Consider the following 15970-nt stretch of genomic DNA (forward strand, 5'->3'; position numbering starts at 1 on the left):
AAGCTTCTATTGATATGTTAAATCTCTGTTCTTCATTTTGAACACTTATAAAAACATTTTAAGTACATTTTCAAGTATAACTGACAAAATGTACAGCAGTAAGCTTTCCGCATAATTATGAAAGGTGAAGGTAACGAACAGTGATCAATCTCATAACTCCTATAAGCAATACAAAATAGATAGTTGGGCAAACACGGACCCCTGGACACACCAGAGGTGGGATCAGGTGCCTAGGAGGAGTAAGCATCCCCTGTCGACCGGTCACACCCGCCGTGAGCCCTATATCCTGATCAGGTAAACGGAGTTATCCGTAGTAAAAATCAGTGTGCCAAGAACGGCCTAACAGTCGGCATGAAACACGTCAGACAGCATTTGACCCAATGATACTCGTAGGTTGTATTGACGAACTATACCATAAAACTTTCATTATACAGATACGCGTGCGCATTTAACAAATGTAAGCGTTTCACATCTAAAAAGATGTACCGCATTTAACAAATGTAAGCGTTTCACATCTAAAAAGATGTACCGCATTTAACAAATGTAAGCGTTTCACATCTAAAAAGATGTACCACATTTAACAAATTTAAGCGTTTCACATCTAAAAAGATGTTCTGCATTAATAAATGTCTAAAAAGATGCACCGCATTTAACAAATGTAAGCTTACTACAAACATATTTAGAGATTAAGTATGAGCCATATTGAGTAGTACAATAAATCAAAATTCCTTTTTTACTCGAGCTAGTGAGCATCCTGTGCTTTATCAATTCTGATTGGTTGGATTAGGGGAGTAGCGAGTATGTTTATCAATTCTGATTGGTTAGATTAGGGGAGTAGAGAGTATCTTTAATGGATACGAAATGTTTACCGGTATTTTAATCTTTATAGAAGTATCGCTTTATGACAAGGTGACACTTTAAGAGAATTTAGAGATGAAAGGTGAACATAACGAACAGTGATTAATCTCATAACTCCTATAAGCAATACAAAATAGATAGTTAGGCAAACACGGACCCCTGGACACACCAGGGGTGGGATCGGGTGCCTAGGAGGAGTAAGCATCCCCTGTAGATAGAGATATATAACTTAATTCATGTAAATAATAATATATCTCTTTTTCAATAATTATCAAGGTAAAAAATGATATTTCTTTTCGATAAAGTTGCATGCTGTTGAGGCTTTTTTAAAGGAAGAAAAAGGAGGAAAATATTCATTTATCAAAGATGTGCCCCTTACAGGGATAGATATATCTCAGAACAAGAGAGAGAGAGAGAGAGAGATTTTCTACAATACACTGTGAAGTTCATAGTGGGGGATTTAAGTATTCAAACGATATGCTTAATATGAGGATAATTGAATTTTAGTGCTTTACTCGTTTGCCGTTTTCCGGTTATACACGTGCTACGACCTATGCATTATTTCATACTTAAAATAGACCAGATTATGATTACGTAGGCATATTGAAATAAAAATAAAGAATGATAAAAATTACAGTATATACTTGATTTCCATCTGACTCAAAAACTGTCGTAAATTCCAACGTTACAGCGACTTTGGTTGCAGTAGGCATGGAAATTATAGTGAGCTCGTGTAATCGTCAGCTGTAATTGTCGCTATTAATAAACAATATTTCATAATCAGTGGCAATTAAACGATTTCAGGTGTGGACAACAGCCACAAGGACATCGTAACACCATCAAGTTGTGTACAAGATCACAACTAGTGTGCAATTTTAGCAGCAACGCTCTCATAAACGCATGATAAGGGCTGTTTGGGCCTATTACATGTAAAACTTTGATTTGACACGACAAATGCGAAGGCGAGGAGACGTTGTCAAGAATCAAAAAGTCATTCCTTTACGCAAAAAAAAAAAAAAAAAAAAATTGCGGTGGTGTATAATGGCATTATCTATTTGATCCCAATTTAAACGAAATGATTTTGTACCGTTCCTAACACCATTAAAGCTCCGTACAAACGTGAGAGAAAACAAGCGAATTTGCATACGACTCATTTAAATCACACTCGAAGCACTGTACAAAAGTTCATCTTTATTGTATGCATATTCAGTAAAATAAATCATGTCAAGAAAAACTGTACTCCTTAAATTTATCCTTCTATCAGGTAATAAAAATTTGGTTTGAGTAGCTGGTTGCGTCATTCATTCATTGATCCAATATAGAATTCTAGGGTGAATCAGCCATTGACGAAATAAAATAGACAGGGATATGTAGTTATCTATGCTTGTATCTGAATTTGAAATAAGAAAAGAAATCGTCTCGATAAAATCGATACAGGAATTTACTGAAACATCCGTGCAATTTGAATTGTTTATACATATTCCCATAATGTTAGATGAATGAAGCAATGATTAAGTGCGCATTGCTAAACGAAAGGTTGTGATTGAAGGTGTAGGACGAAGGGAACGACAATCTACACATAATAAATTTTAAAAAAAAACAACCGACAGATAAATAATTCCAACACTTAATTTGGTGTCTTTTATAATCCCATGTTGTGTAAGACCTGGGTTCATGGGTATGCTCACACTAGGAAAACAGCCGAAAAAAACCCTACATTTAAAAAAAATTGTAAAGCTACATGAATTGCGAATTGACTGATATTGACATTTAGTACATCTTCCGTTAAGGGATGAAGCTTGTATTTGTATTAAAGGATTCATCATTTCATATTGTGGAAATCCTTAAGAAAAATAATGTTCATTATATGTAATTAATGAAATGGCAAATACGTCACATGATAAACTATTAGTATGTTGCATGAGCAGAGAATTATAGTCTGTACATCAGAGATTTTAAATCAGTTCACAAACTTATAAGAAATGCTTAAATGCAAGTAGTTTATCAACCTATGTCTGTCAAGTATATGTTATAATTGTAAATGTGTGAGCTTCGTTAAGGAAGACTTACACAGTCTTTGAGCCTGCTGCCTATCACATTCCATGTTTATATAGAATACTAAAAATCAAATGAAGACAGTTTGTGCATTCAACATCTAGAGAAAACTTCATGAAGCTAAGAAGTGGGGGCGGTCGCGTGATCGGATTCTGTGAAGGGTTTCACTGTACATCACGTACCGGGCCTCTTCATAGTCCAGTGAAGCTTTCAAAATTGTTACTTATTACTTGTGTATGCATTTGAGACGTTAAACAAACAATTCTAAAAGATGACACAAAAATCCTCCGTACACATTGACAATGCGTTGAGAAATGGGGCATTTCCGATTTCATGATATATATATGCTGAACTTCACAATTAAAGAATTTTTGGCTAAGATTAATGTCGTTTAATTTCTGTGGAAACGAGGGGGTTATTTATATTCCCTAGTGGGATATGAAAGACCGAATATAAACGAGGGGGTTATCCCCTAGGGTGATAGGAAAGACCGAATATAAACGGGGGTTATTTTCGGTCTTTCCTATCACCTGCCCCCCTCGTTTCCACAGATATTAAATGTCGTCATGATTTTTAAAGACCGTGATTGTCTCTAAACGTGCAATTGAGATGGTCGGTTGGGAGAAAAAGAGGGGGGTGGGTGGGTGTCTCAGTCGAAGTTTTGAACGTTGGGTGATTTAGAACTGGACGCTGACTCGACATGTTTGACAAGTACATGTAGGCCAATATGTAGCTAACCGTGTGGCTGTGGATTTGTTATTACAGAAACAATGACCTCTCAAATTTTCCGATAGATACTCCCAGCTGTAAGTTTATATCTGATCGATCTCTCTGCTTTGAAATGGCGTTTAGGGTTATGACATTTGACCTTTTTGTAGTCCCCTACTGACGAAGTCAAAGGGGACTTTAGGTTTAACGCTCCGTCCGTCAGTCCAGTTTTCCACACTTTTTTCTTCTGTTCTTGCAGATATTTATTTGATATGTTGCTTTGCCAGAACAAGTTACAGATCAAGATTGAATTTGGTCCCGGTCCATTGATTTTTCACTTAGTTATGGCCCTTGGATTTAGAAAAATAGCATGAATTATCAGTTTTCCAGACTTTTTTGTTGTGCTTGCAGATATTAATTTGATATTTGGAAAATTACTTTGCCATAACACGTTACAGATCAACTTCGAATTTCGTCCTTAGTCCGTTGATTTTTCATTAAGTTATGACCCTTAGACTTAGAAAAATAGCATGAATTGTTAGTTACATCCAAGTTTCTTATTTCTTTAGATAAGAGTACTACACTCATGAAAACTTCTAGCATAGTAATACAACAATGTAGCTAAATTATTCATGATCACCTATATTTCACATAGACTTGGTTAAAGACCTAAACCTAATTATAAATTTGTCTTTTTTCCTGGTCTAGTCTCTACTTCAATAATAGTTAATTTCCAACCATTCCTATCCTGGTTCCCCAATTTTGCCTTTTACCATAACCTACATAATGGACTTCGAATATTGTTGTGGTACAGTATTTTTTGCAACCGGTAGGGGACTATGTATTACCATGCAATACTCTAAGAATGCTTGTTAAAATCAATCTCTTCACATATCTGATTAAAAACTATATAATTACCACTTCTAGCATTGAAACAGCGGATCGTGGAGAGCGCATGTAGCATTTTTAGTCCTGTTATATGGCCGATCTAAAGGTTTCTACACTGTCCACGGTCACCATAATGTTTATTCCAGCTGATTCCACTCAGCTACATGTATTTAGTTCTTGCGACAAATGAGTGGTTAAGGGCGTGTATGTTGAAGCGGAATGTTTCATAGCACCATGAAAGTGGAGATAACGAACAGTGATCAATCTCATAACTCCTATAAGCAATACAACATAGATAGTTGGGCAAACACGGACCCCTGGATATACCAGAGGTGGGGTCAGGTGCCTAGGGGGAGTAAGCATCCCCTCTTGACCGGTTACATCCCCGTGGTCGCTATGTTTTGATCAAACGGAGTAATCCGTAGTCAAAATCAGTATGTAGGAGTGCCCCATCTAATCGCCTCTTAAGACAAGCAAAGGATACAGAGAACGTAAAATAAAATATCATTATATCATAATGTTTTAAAATATACTGAGACTCATTATATTTGTACATATATCATACTCAATGTAGAAAGATGACAAAATAAGTTGTGCCTAATCCCATGACATACCATTGAACAATGAAAAATGTTCGAATTTGCCGGAGAGTATTCGTATTTGTCTTGTAGAGTGTTTTAAAAGGGAAATACAGGACATCACTAACGTAATACATTGGAATAGCCTTCATTTCTGCAGTTACTGCCCTTACACCGGAAGTAGAGGGCGTACTTACTGATGGGGTACTAAGCTTCAGATAAAATAGTAACAAATAGAGTATTTTAAAGCTGACGGTACCTAAATCTTTATCATGTGCTGAGTTTTAACAGGTATCATATTTATTGTAATAACAAGTGTAAAACTGTGTTACGGGTTTAGATTCTATGATTTGGACCAGTCTGGGGGAAGTATGATTATTGATGAATGATTATGTATTTAAAAAATGAACAACTAAGATAACGAGTCAATATACACAAATAGTTTTCAGGATTACCTATCCTAATCACACATCGCACCAAGGCCTATAAGGTATGTGTAGACAAGGCTGGGACCTATACTAGTCTGCATCCAATACCAGACAGATACTTGTGTATCATGAATGTCCTACTACAACCGGACAAATCTCGACACCAATAAGGCAATAACAGAGGAAATACTTTATTATTATCCTCTAGACCTGTATTCTCGCCACCGTATACTGAATTATACTAATACACACCGTATTAAATATTGCTGTACCTTTACTTCTTCTCTTGTCGAGCTCCGAAAATGAATTGCGATCTTTCGCCAGAACGCCCGTATTTATACTGCTGAGCAACTGAACTACCCTCGGATGCTTTCGTAATGCCCTATGATAAAGTCCGGTTGACGTAAGCTTTATATTTAGCCTCTATCCGGTTATGATACATCCCGAACCCGATCTCAATTTGTCACATTACCCACGCCTCGATGCATCATGTGTCCTTACATGATAAGATATACATGAAGATTTTTATTTGAAATAGATGAGTTAACAAACATGAAGAATGTACAAGATGAGTGATGTTTCTTCTATTTTTCGAAGAACGCTATTCAGAATATATTTCGTTATATTGAAGTATGGGGAGGGGGTATAGACCTATATCCAATATTTCCTGCTTAATCCTGTCCAAGTTATGATACAATTAATACCAGAACTTTCCTGAATATTAACAGACAAATGGAAACAAAAGCACGATGAAACCATATGATAATATAAATAGAATCGGGTATGTAACATTGTTTTCGAAAAAAAAAGAGGAGGCGGTGAAGTTGACTTCACAATTATTGTCTGAAAATTCTTGACTCGTAAGCAAAAACAAATATAACAAAACCCAAAAGCCCAAATCCTAAATCACAGGGGGGGGATAGGTTGGTCCTGAAATTCAATTCATTGGTTCCTTAAATATTAAACATAGTGTGCAAATGGTTCGCTCGTTAAATTTTATGTTTCCACTATAATTCAATAATACTATATAAAAAAGGGGGCAACTTATAGATCAAAACTTCGCTTGTTAAGATAACCAACTTAGCATGTAATGATAACAGAAAAAGTACATTGTCGGAGAAAAATCACCCCCTCCTCTCTCTTTTGATGCGTGTTAGATGGTTTATTGTGTACTTTTGGTTAAGTTGATTGACACAGACATTGATTTTCAAAAGATTGAATCACTCGCATACGTTAGAAAAATGATTTCAACAGAAAAATGACCTTAGCGATACGGATTCGATATATAATTCACATGTTCAGTTCATTGACACCTGATGTTTGTCTGCAGTGTGGTTGGATAACAAGTTAATAATTACATGCGTTGGTTGCATATGTAATTTTTGGCATATTCATTGTGTTTTGGGTCGTCAAAAATAGTGCTAAAACGTAATAATGAAGAATTGCTGACATGCTAAAGACATCCTTAACCTGATCTAAAGATGCTGAGGACTGTGAAAAATCACATACTGGACACACATATATAATAAATAACTTAAGAATTTTGTACAGTCATATCATTTGTCAGTTATTTTACTTAATTTCTACAAAAATTCCTTAACTGGCACTTAATTACGATCAGAAATAGTAAATTATCTATCTATTCCTTTTCATGACGCAATTACTTGATGACTCGCCCCAACGTGTTGTGCGCCTCCTGAATTCAGGGGAGAATAACTCGTGCTGCACTGTGAACAATGTATCCCATCGGTGACCTAGAACTGTCAAACAATTTTGTTTTCTAGTACATGACATGATGCTTTATAATTCTGCTGACAAAGCAATTACATTCATTTGCTACATCGTTAGCACACATTTCCAACTTTCTCTTAAATGATAAATTTCCTTATTTCACCATTACTGACTGTAACCTCGGTTATCATTTTGTAAAAATAAATTACTTCAAAGTAATTTGACTTACTGCCTGCAAACAGATACATGTATGCTTGAAAAAGAAGACGAATTTATCAATTTCATTCATGAGGTCGTCAGTTTCTGTGGAGTGCAGTGACGTACAGTATAGAGATGGCGTAAACCGTCAAGATGCAGGCCATTGTTACTGGGGGTGTATCAAGTCAGGATGGAATCTTCAAATTCATTGGGAGCGTTGAGAAGTGATCATTTTATGCGACAATTATAGAATGTATGCATCCTTTTGACATGAGAAAAGTGGTTGTCATGATTGTTTTTGTGTTAAGGTTAGTTCAAGTTCAAGGCATTTCATATTATGAGAAATATATATTGTTTAACGTCCCTCTCGAAAATATTTCACTCATATGACAAAGAACCTTGAAATTCTATTGAAGTAGGTAATGACTTATATATTCTAGAGATTGATTGCAAATTTCTGTCCTGATTGGCAACGTATAATCACTATGTATGAACATATTTCTATCTTTTTGCAGCTTAAATAAAATAATATTAGATTTTTACGCATTCATCGATATTCTATATTTCTGATGCTATTTCATGTTCCCGTAATCGGAGATTCGGGAGCGTAGCTAGGTTTCGGTCTATTTGTCTTTATCCGCCAAAAAATGTTTTTAAAGGATAGTGATAGGGCTTTCAAATTGCACATGACCGCCGCGGTGGTCTAGTGGTTAGAGCGTTCGCCCCGCATGCGGAAGGCCGGGGTTCGAATCCCTGCCGCAACAGACCTAAGTTGTTAAATCAGCTAGTGACAGTTCCATCGCCAAACGTTCGGCATCAGGTGTGAATGTCAAGGGTCCTTGGAGATGACCTTAAAAACGGATGCCCGATGTCACAGTTGGTGTGGCACGTTAGAGAACCCTCACTGCTCAATGGCCGTAAGCGCTGAACAAAGGCCTAATATTTGAAGCTCTTCATCGGTCTTCGTGACGTCTCCAAATTCTCGAGAGAGAGAGAGAGAGAGAGAGACGTTAAACAAGATACAATCAATCAAATTACACATGTGTATTCCTTGTGACAAGACCTTCCTTTTGCTAATAGAAGTTTTGACCTCATGACCTTGGTCATGGGGTTTTACCTACTTTTGCAAAACGTTAATCTTGGCCATAACATTTGAACGATTAGTGATGGGGCTTTCATTTCACAGGTGTATTCCTTGTTACCTACTCTGGATACGTGGGGATCCGGGTTAGAATTAGTCTCGTTCAACCAGACTCTCGGCTGTCTCCGTTAATGCTCTTCGGATATTTACGGAAAAGGCAGAGCGTGTTGCACGAGACAAGGTTAGAATAGGTCCTTAGTACCCCTTGCTTGCAACCGCCGCGGTCGTCTAGAGGTATAGCGTTCGCAGCGCATGCGGAAAGTTGACGTTCGAGTCCCGTCCGCGACAGACCTAAATAGTTAAAATGGGTAGTGAAATTTCCATCGCCAAACGCTCGGCATCAGGTGTGAATGTCACGGGTTCTTGGAGATGACCTTAAAAACGGATGTTCCGTGTCGCAGAAGGTATGGCACGCTAAAGAAACTTCACTACTCAATGGCCATAAGCGCCGGGCATGTGACTAAATTTGAAGCCTTTCACCGGTATTGGTGACGTCTCCATGTGGTAGTTGTACTTTCGCAATTTCCGAAAGGAAATTTCACTATCCGTTTTGTCGACTTAAAGGTCTGTCGCGGCCAGGATTCGAACCCCGACCTTCCGCATGCGGTGCTTAGACACGCTACCTCTTGACCACCGCGGTGGTCATTTGTCTATTACATTGCAACTATCGACTGTGTACATGTGGAGAAAAAACAAAACCCCCGAATGCACAGCGGAATATGATGTCTACTAAAATAAGTCGGTCATTTCTTTCAAAATTGATTTTTGAATTTATAAAATAGGAATTTTGTGAAAGTCTAGATTAGGCCTAATTATGTGCAAAAACTGGAGAATGCATTGTAAAATGTTCTTAATTATTTCTGCTCATCGTCGACATTGGGTACCCTGTAATGGAGGTTTGCGACGACCGGATTCAGAATGTTGACAGCGGACTTGGACATTTTAAGGGAAACGTTCAAAACATGTTTTTGGTATATCAAAGATTATAGTGCAATAGAACAGCTCTTTAGCACAGCACTTTATAGGATTTGCAGATGCTGTCTGAGTGCTGCAAGTTTGCAAAATTCTTGTAATGGGACATTGAACATCAAGAAAATGGAATGGTATAAAACATTATATTTTGAATAGCCCTAAGCAAACGCAATAGTATGGTGTTCAGTAACAGTCTGAATCTCGCTATTTAATCATCTATATATGAATGTATTATGTATATGCAAGGTGAAGATAACGAACAGTGATCAATCTCATAACTCCTACAAGCAATACAAAATAGATAGTTGGGCAAACACGGACCCCTGGACACACCAGAGGTATTAATTCCCATAATCACAATAAGTCCGTATTTTAAAATCATATATACTATACGAAGCATTACAGATGTGTGTGGTGTGGAATCATATATTTCACCCCACAGTGAATATTCATTCATCTCACCTGGAAACGAGACCTGCTATGATGACAATAATTCGTCGCAGTTTTCGCCTTTGTTGCCTCCACAGGCTGCTTAAAATTCTGTAGGACTTCATTTTACCGATATTGCGCACAATGATAGATCTCTATTTCGTTATAATTCGGTTTACTTTTCGGCACTTCCTTCTGTCATGCGCATCTCTTCGTCGTATCTGTTGCTCTTTGTAAGGGGTCATAACATGATTCTTGTTGGGATAAATCTTATCTCCAAGTAAAAGACAGTCCTCAGGGAAGGGAAGATCTGCACCAACAATTTCAGGGAGACGTGCAAATTGTTGAGCATCATTAAAGTGTCCTGGAAAACCACATTCAATAAATCGTATATGCCCTTGATTATGAACGATAACTTGAGCATGGATTGAATGATATCGACGATGGCCTGAAAAATAAAGTTGTTGAGGTTCTGTTTGTGGTCTATATATTTCTATAGAAGTTCCATCTATTCTATAATGTTTCAATAAAGTGTCAATCAAATAAGCTGAGGATCTGTAGCTATCTTGGTTGTCCATATCTTTTCCTATGGAGATACATGTCTGCACCAAGACTGTCCATATGATGTTAGCTTACTTAAAATATGCATTTCATTACACGGAGAGGACAATTATTAACAGAGCATCTATAATTTGTGGGGGAAACATATGGTACTTAGGAAAATATAACGAGAATACATTGCAAGTAAACACACACGTGGTTTACATTGTAATATCTAAAAATGCTCTCATGTTAGAAATGTTAAGATTAAAACCTTTGCATTACAACAAAATCCGTTGAGCGGTTTCTGAGGAGTTGCGTCCACAATGTGTTCCTATAGTGTAGCATACATGTACAAATTCAACAAAGTCCCGTGACTCCTCTAAAATTTGTCGAATCAAAATGACGGCATATGATCAACTATACATTGTGGCTAACAATTCTACAAAATATTAACAAAATCCGTTGAGCGGTTTTGAGGAGTTGCGTCCACAAAGTGTTCCTATAGTGTAGCATGTACAAATTCAACAAAGTCTCATAACTCCTGTAAAAACTGTCGAATCAAAATGTCGGCGTAATATGATCAACTACACATTGTGACTAACAGTCCTACAAATTATGAACAAAATCCGTTGGGCGGTTTCTGAGGAGTTGCGTCCACAAAGTGAAGTGGGAGGGACGGACGAACGGACACTGGTATTTCTATGTCCCCTTCCGCGTCGCGGTGGGGGACAATAAAGCGCTTGAGCAGATTTAGCCCAAATCGCTTTGCATTACTATCGCTACGCTCGCGGAGCTCAGTGGTTGTTTACATTGTAGAGCTGTCGACTCCTATGTACAGACGTTCGGAGGCCCTGTGCTTCTGATCGGAAGATAGTCGTGGCAGCATCACTCTTCGTATGGAGTATTTAGTATGTATCTCGATGATTTCGAGATAAAAGAATTTTATACACATGGGGAAGCGTAGAAATGTCAGGCAGTTGGTGTGTCCCTATAAAATGACCTTTTAAATGGTTTCCAAAATTTACCCGAGGCAGGATTATTATTTCGTCCCTCCCTCTGATGTAACCCCATGCTCTTTGCGTTGATCCTCTTTAGAAGTCTTCATTCTAAATGTGTACATTAAACAGCAATGAAATCAATTCGAAATGGCACTTGTCTATAAATGGTAACACATCATAATTTCGTATTCAATCCTGTAATTCCTCAATCATGTTATATTACTTAAACATGCCGTATCCTTGTATAACTGCGTTTAGAACGAAAAAAATCAACACATCACAAGCAGTACTAGCACTTGAAGGGTGTGAAATGTTTGAACAACAAAAGGAATTGTTTCATAAATTGGTCATGAGTCAGGCCATTATACGAGGTGGGTATGTGTTATAAAACCATTAAAACGGACAGAGGATATTGCTATTTATCAGCATATTAGTCAAATGTAATGATTTATGTCTTTGCGACTACTTCCGCGTTGACTTTTCAATACCTAGTGTATACCGAGCAAAGAAGAAACCGCGAAAGGCGTTACATGTGTACCAACAAAATAATTTATTGTTTCAGCTAGATTTAACGTGTTTAAAATCACTACTGTTGCATAAACATTATAACTTAGAAAATCTTATGGATTAAGAGATTTATCCAAATTTCTCCGTCAAATATGATATAATAGTCAGCAATTTGTCAAGTTGATTAAAAATATTTAATGATTAATTGAAGTTCCTGCACATTTTTCACAACTGTTTAATTAATTAAAGGCAAAATGTTCGAATTTCTTCTGTTCAAATAGAATAATTTTCATTTATTTAGCCATTGGTTTCATATTATGACATAGCAATGTCTGATGAAACTCCCTGGGAACATTTATTTTAAAGAGAAATATTTACATACAATGGACCTAGTATGGTTTTTAATGTAGTTCATTTCTCGATAAAAACACTGACCTTTCAACTCAACGTAAGAGCCTCTATACATGTATTACAAAGATGGAAGAAATTGTGTTATACGGAAGTATTATTTTTTTAAACCGAAGCAGGCTATTGACAAACAAGTTGATGGTCCAGGGGTTCCAACAGTCTCGTTTAAAATCAGCATTTTGCAACTTCTACGGTCGTTATAACGGATGCAGTTTGCCAATACAACCTGTCATTGGGTCAAATGCTGTCTGACGTGTTTCATGCCGATTGTTAAGCCGTTCTTGGCACACCGATTTTGACTACGCATAACTCCGTTTATCTGATCAAGATGTAGGGCTCACGGCGGATGTGATCGGTCGACAGAGGATGCTTACTCCTCCTAGGCACCTGATCCCACCTCTGGTATATCCAGGGGTCCGTATTTGCCCAACTCTTTGTTTTGTATTGCTTATAGGAGTTATGAGATTGATCACTGTTCGTTATCTTCGCCTTTCATCGGAATATATAAAAGGGTTATTTCTGCATATTACACAAACATTCTTCCATAACTTCCAATGTTTCTATATCTTCCATAATGCTAACAACCTAGACATGTGATTGGCTGCGGTAATTAATTAATGGTGATTGGTTAGGAACCGGCGCCGCATCAACCCCAGGATGTAGATGGTGATTGTTCCTTCTCTTGAGATTAAAAGTGAAAATCACGAGTCTTTCGAATATACATGTAACTTTTAAAACGAAGGTCCCGTGTAACGGTAGACGGTGGGCGCGATAAAGCCCGGGCACTTCACCTAAACCTGGTGACGTCTTTACATCAGTGAAAAATCTCTAATGGGATATAAAATAATATACAAATAAACAAGAGGCCCATGGGCCTAGAATCGCTCTTCTGATACATTGTAGAACAGGCAAAAATTCTCACTAACCAAGATTCATCAATTAACAAAGTTTGATGATGTTAAGTCAAATAGTACCTGAAAATTTAAATGTAACTGTCCAAAAGTAGGTCACGGTGACCTACTTTTGGTCGACAAACCGAAGACTCAAGATGCATCAACTGACAAGTCAAATAGTATTCAAATATAGCTGTCAAATTCCGAAAGAAGGCCACAGTGACCTACTTCTTGGTCGACACACTCCAAAGACTCAAGATGCATCAACTGACAAAGTTTGATAATTGAAGTCAAATAGTATTTGAAATATTCAGATATAAACGTCAAATTCCAAAAGTAGGTCACAGTGACCTACTTTTTGGTCGACACACTCTGAAGACTCAAGACCCATCAACTGACAAAAGTTTGATGATTGTAAGTCAAATAGTATCTGAAATATTCAAATATAGCCGTCAAAATCCAAAAATAGGTCACGGTGACCTACGTTTTAGTCAACACACTCTGAAGACTCAACATGCATCAACTGACAGTGTTTGATAATTGTAAGTCAAATAGTATCTTAAATATTAAAATATAGCCGTCAAATTCCAAAAGTTTTTGGTCAACAAACTATGAAGACTCAAGATGCATCAACTGACAAAGTTTGATGATCCTAGCTTTCATAGTGTCCAAAATATGCATCTAAACTGATTGAAAATGTGAAATTTGAATGTCTGCAAAATTAAAAAAAGTAGGTCACCGTGACCTACTTTTTTAAATAAATATGTTTTGAGGCCTCTAGACGCATCAACTTACAAGGTTTGATGATTCTAAACCTCTCGGTATCTGAAATAACAACCTAAAATGTATTCATAAATGATTAGCCATAAAATTCAGAAAGTAGGTCATGATGACATACTTTTCACATGACGTAGTTCAAGGTCCCATGATCCATCAACTGACAACTTTTGATGATCATAGGCTCAAAAGTGTCCAAGATATGCATCAAAATCCATTTAATAATAATTACCTGCGAAATTAAAAAATAGGTCACCATGACCTACTTTTGAGACAACATGATATTAGGTCCTAAGATGCATCAACTGACAAAATTTGATGATCCTAGTCCTTATACTAAGCAAAATATCAAAGTTTTAACAAAACAAAATTTAAGGTCAACTTTGAAGTGACCTTGAGACCACACCCTTTACCCCAGGATGATGCCTTGAACAATTTTTTATGTACAACCTATCCTCATCCTTATGCATAAGTTTGGTGATAATTTGCCCAGTGGTTCTTGAGAAGATTTTTCTAGCAACCATTACTTTTGTTTGCATTTTCCTAATTATCTCCCCTTGTGAAAGGGTCACAACCCTAGTTTTGGTACAAATGAAAGCCCTTGGGCCAAGGATACCCTGAGACAAATTTGACAAAAATTGGCCAAGGGGTTCTTGAGATATAGCCCTTTTCCCAAAAAGTTGACGCACACCGCACTCCAGACATATGGCCATATGATTAGCTCTTTGAGCCTTCGGCTCAGAAGAGCTAAAAACCTAGACATTTACTTCTTAAGGAAGAGTTTTTGTCATCATTTAGACAAATTAGAAGATAAGCGTCATATCTTCCTTTCGGTCATGGAGTCATACAGTACTCTTTCTTATTTACAGATGTTTTATATAACATTTAACACAGTTTGAAGGGGACTATGTTTTCAGTGGAATCAAAGAGCGCAGTAAAATATTCTCTTTCCTGACTTGAAAAAAAGTAATTGAAGGTACTTTTTGTCTTCAACAGAACAAACAAAATGACCACAAGAAAAGATTGTGTGAACTATGGGAATGAGTCTTAACTGACAAAGTAACAGAGCATAGTAGATGTCCATAATATTTGAATTTTGCTAACCCTCTTGGGGGCATTTTATGTGCCCTATCCCTTATCTTCACTTGGGGGAAAATGAGAGAATTATTTTCTATTTCCTGTGTAATCCAATACCCCTACTTTATTTTATATCATGATTCGTCTTTTTACACCAGTGTTACTACATGTATATGGAAAAGTCCAAGAAACCTAAGCTGTAGAAGTATAACAGAAGCATCGATTTCAAAATAGAGGAAATTTGGTTTGCTTATATATCATATTGAATTTACAAGTGTGTATAAGTTCTGCTTTGTAAAAAGATAGAAATATCTTCATGCAAACTGTTTATGCTGGAAATTATGACAATATTTATAATAAATCAATAGTTTATACAATTTTTGACTACTCTGGTGGAATTTCAAGGTCGTTTTGGATGAAAATATTGTGACCTTAAACGTGACGCAGAAACAAGAACCGCGGCACTCCATTTCTTATGCATTCTATAGCTCTTGCATGCAAAATATTACATCTTGACTCGTCCAATAGATATGAGGAGATTCCATCTTTAAATAGCATATGATAACTTTCAAGGTTACCAGGTAGTATTCCAAATCGTGGTCACAAGAAGTGATGGGGGAAAATTTCACATACTTCAACAAAACCTATTCACATGTTCGCACATTATTCTTTTATTTTTGATGAAAATTAACTAATGATGTCTATATCTTAAGGAAAATTCTAATCGTTGAAATAAGTTTGTTACTTAATATTTTGAAATTGTTAATTCAATGTGACACCC

General features: G+C 36.8%; 1 protein-coding gene across 1 annotated transcript in view; it reads right to left on the minus strand.

The window, feature by feature from the left end:
- Positions 1 to 14509, minus strand: part of LOC130054058 (uncharacterized) — a 1204346-nt gene extending 1189837 nt beyond the window's left edge. The window contains exon 1 of the mRNA XM_056162355.1: positions 13295 to 14509. The gene's annotated coding sequence lies outside the window, so the exon portion shown is untranslated. The remainder of the gene's footprint in view (positions 1 to 13294) is intronic.
- Positions 14510 to 15970: the final 1461 nt, after the last annotated feature.

Source organism: Ostrea edulis, chromosome 1, assembly GCF_947568905.1.
Source record: "Ostrea edulis chromosome 1, xbOstEdul1.1, whole genome shotgun sequence".
Classification (NCBI taxonomy): domain Eukaryota; kingdom Metazoa; phylum Mollusca; class Bivalvia; order Ostreida; family Ostreidae; genus Ostrea; species Ostrea edulis.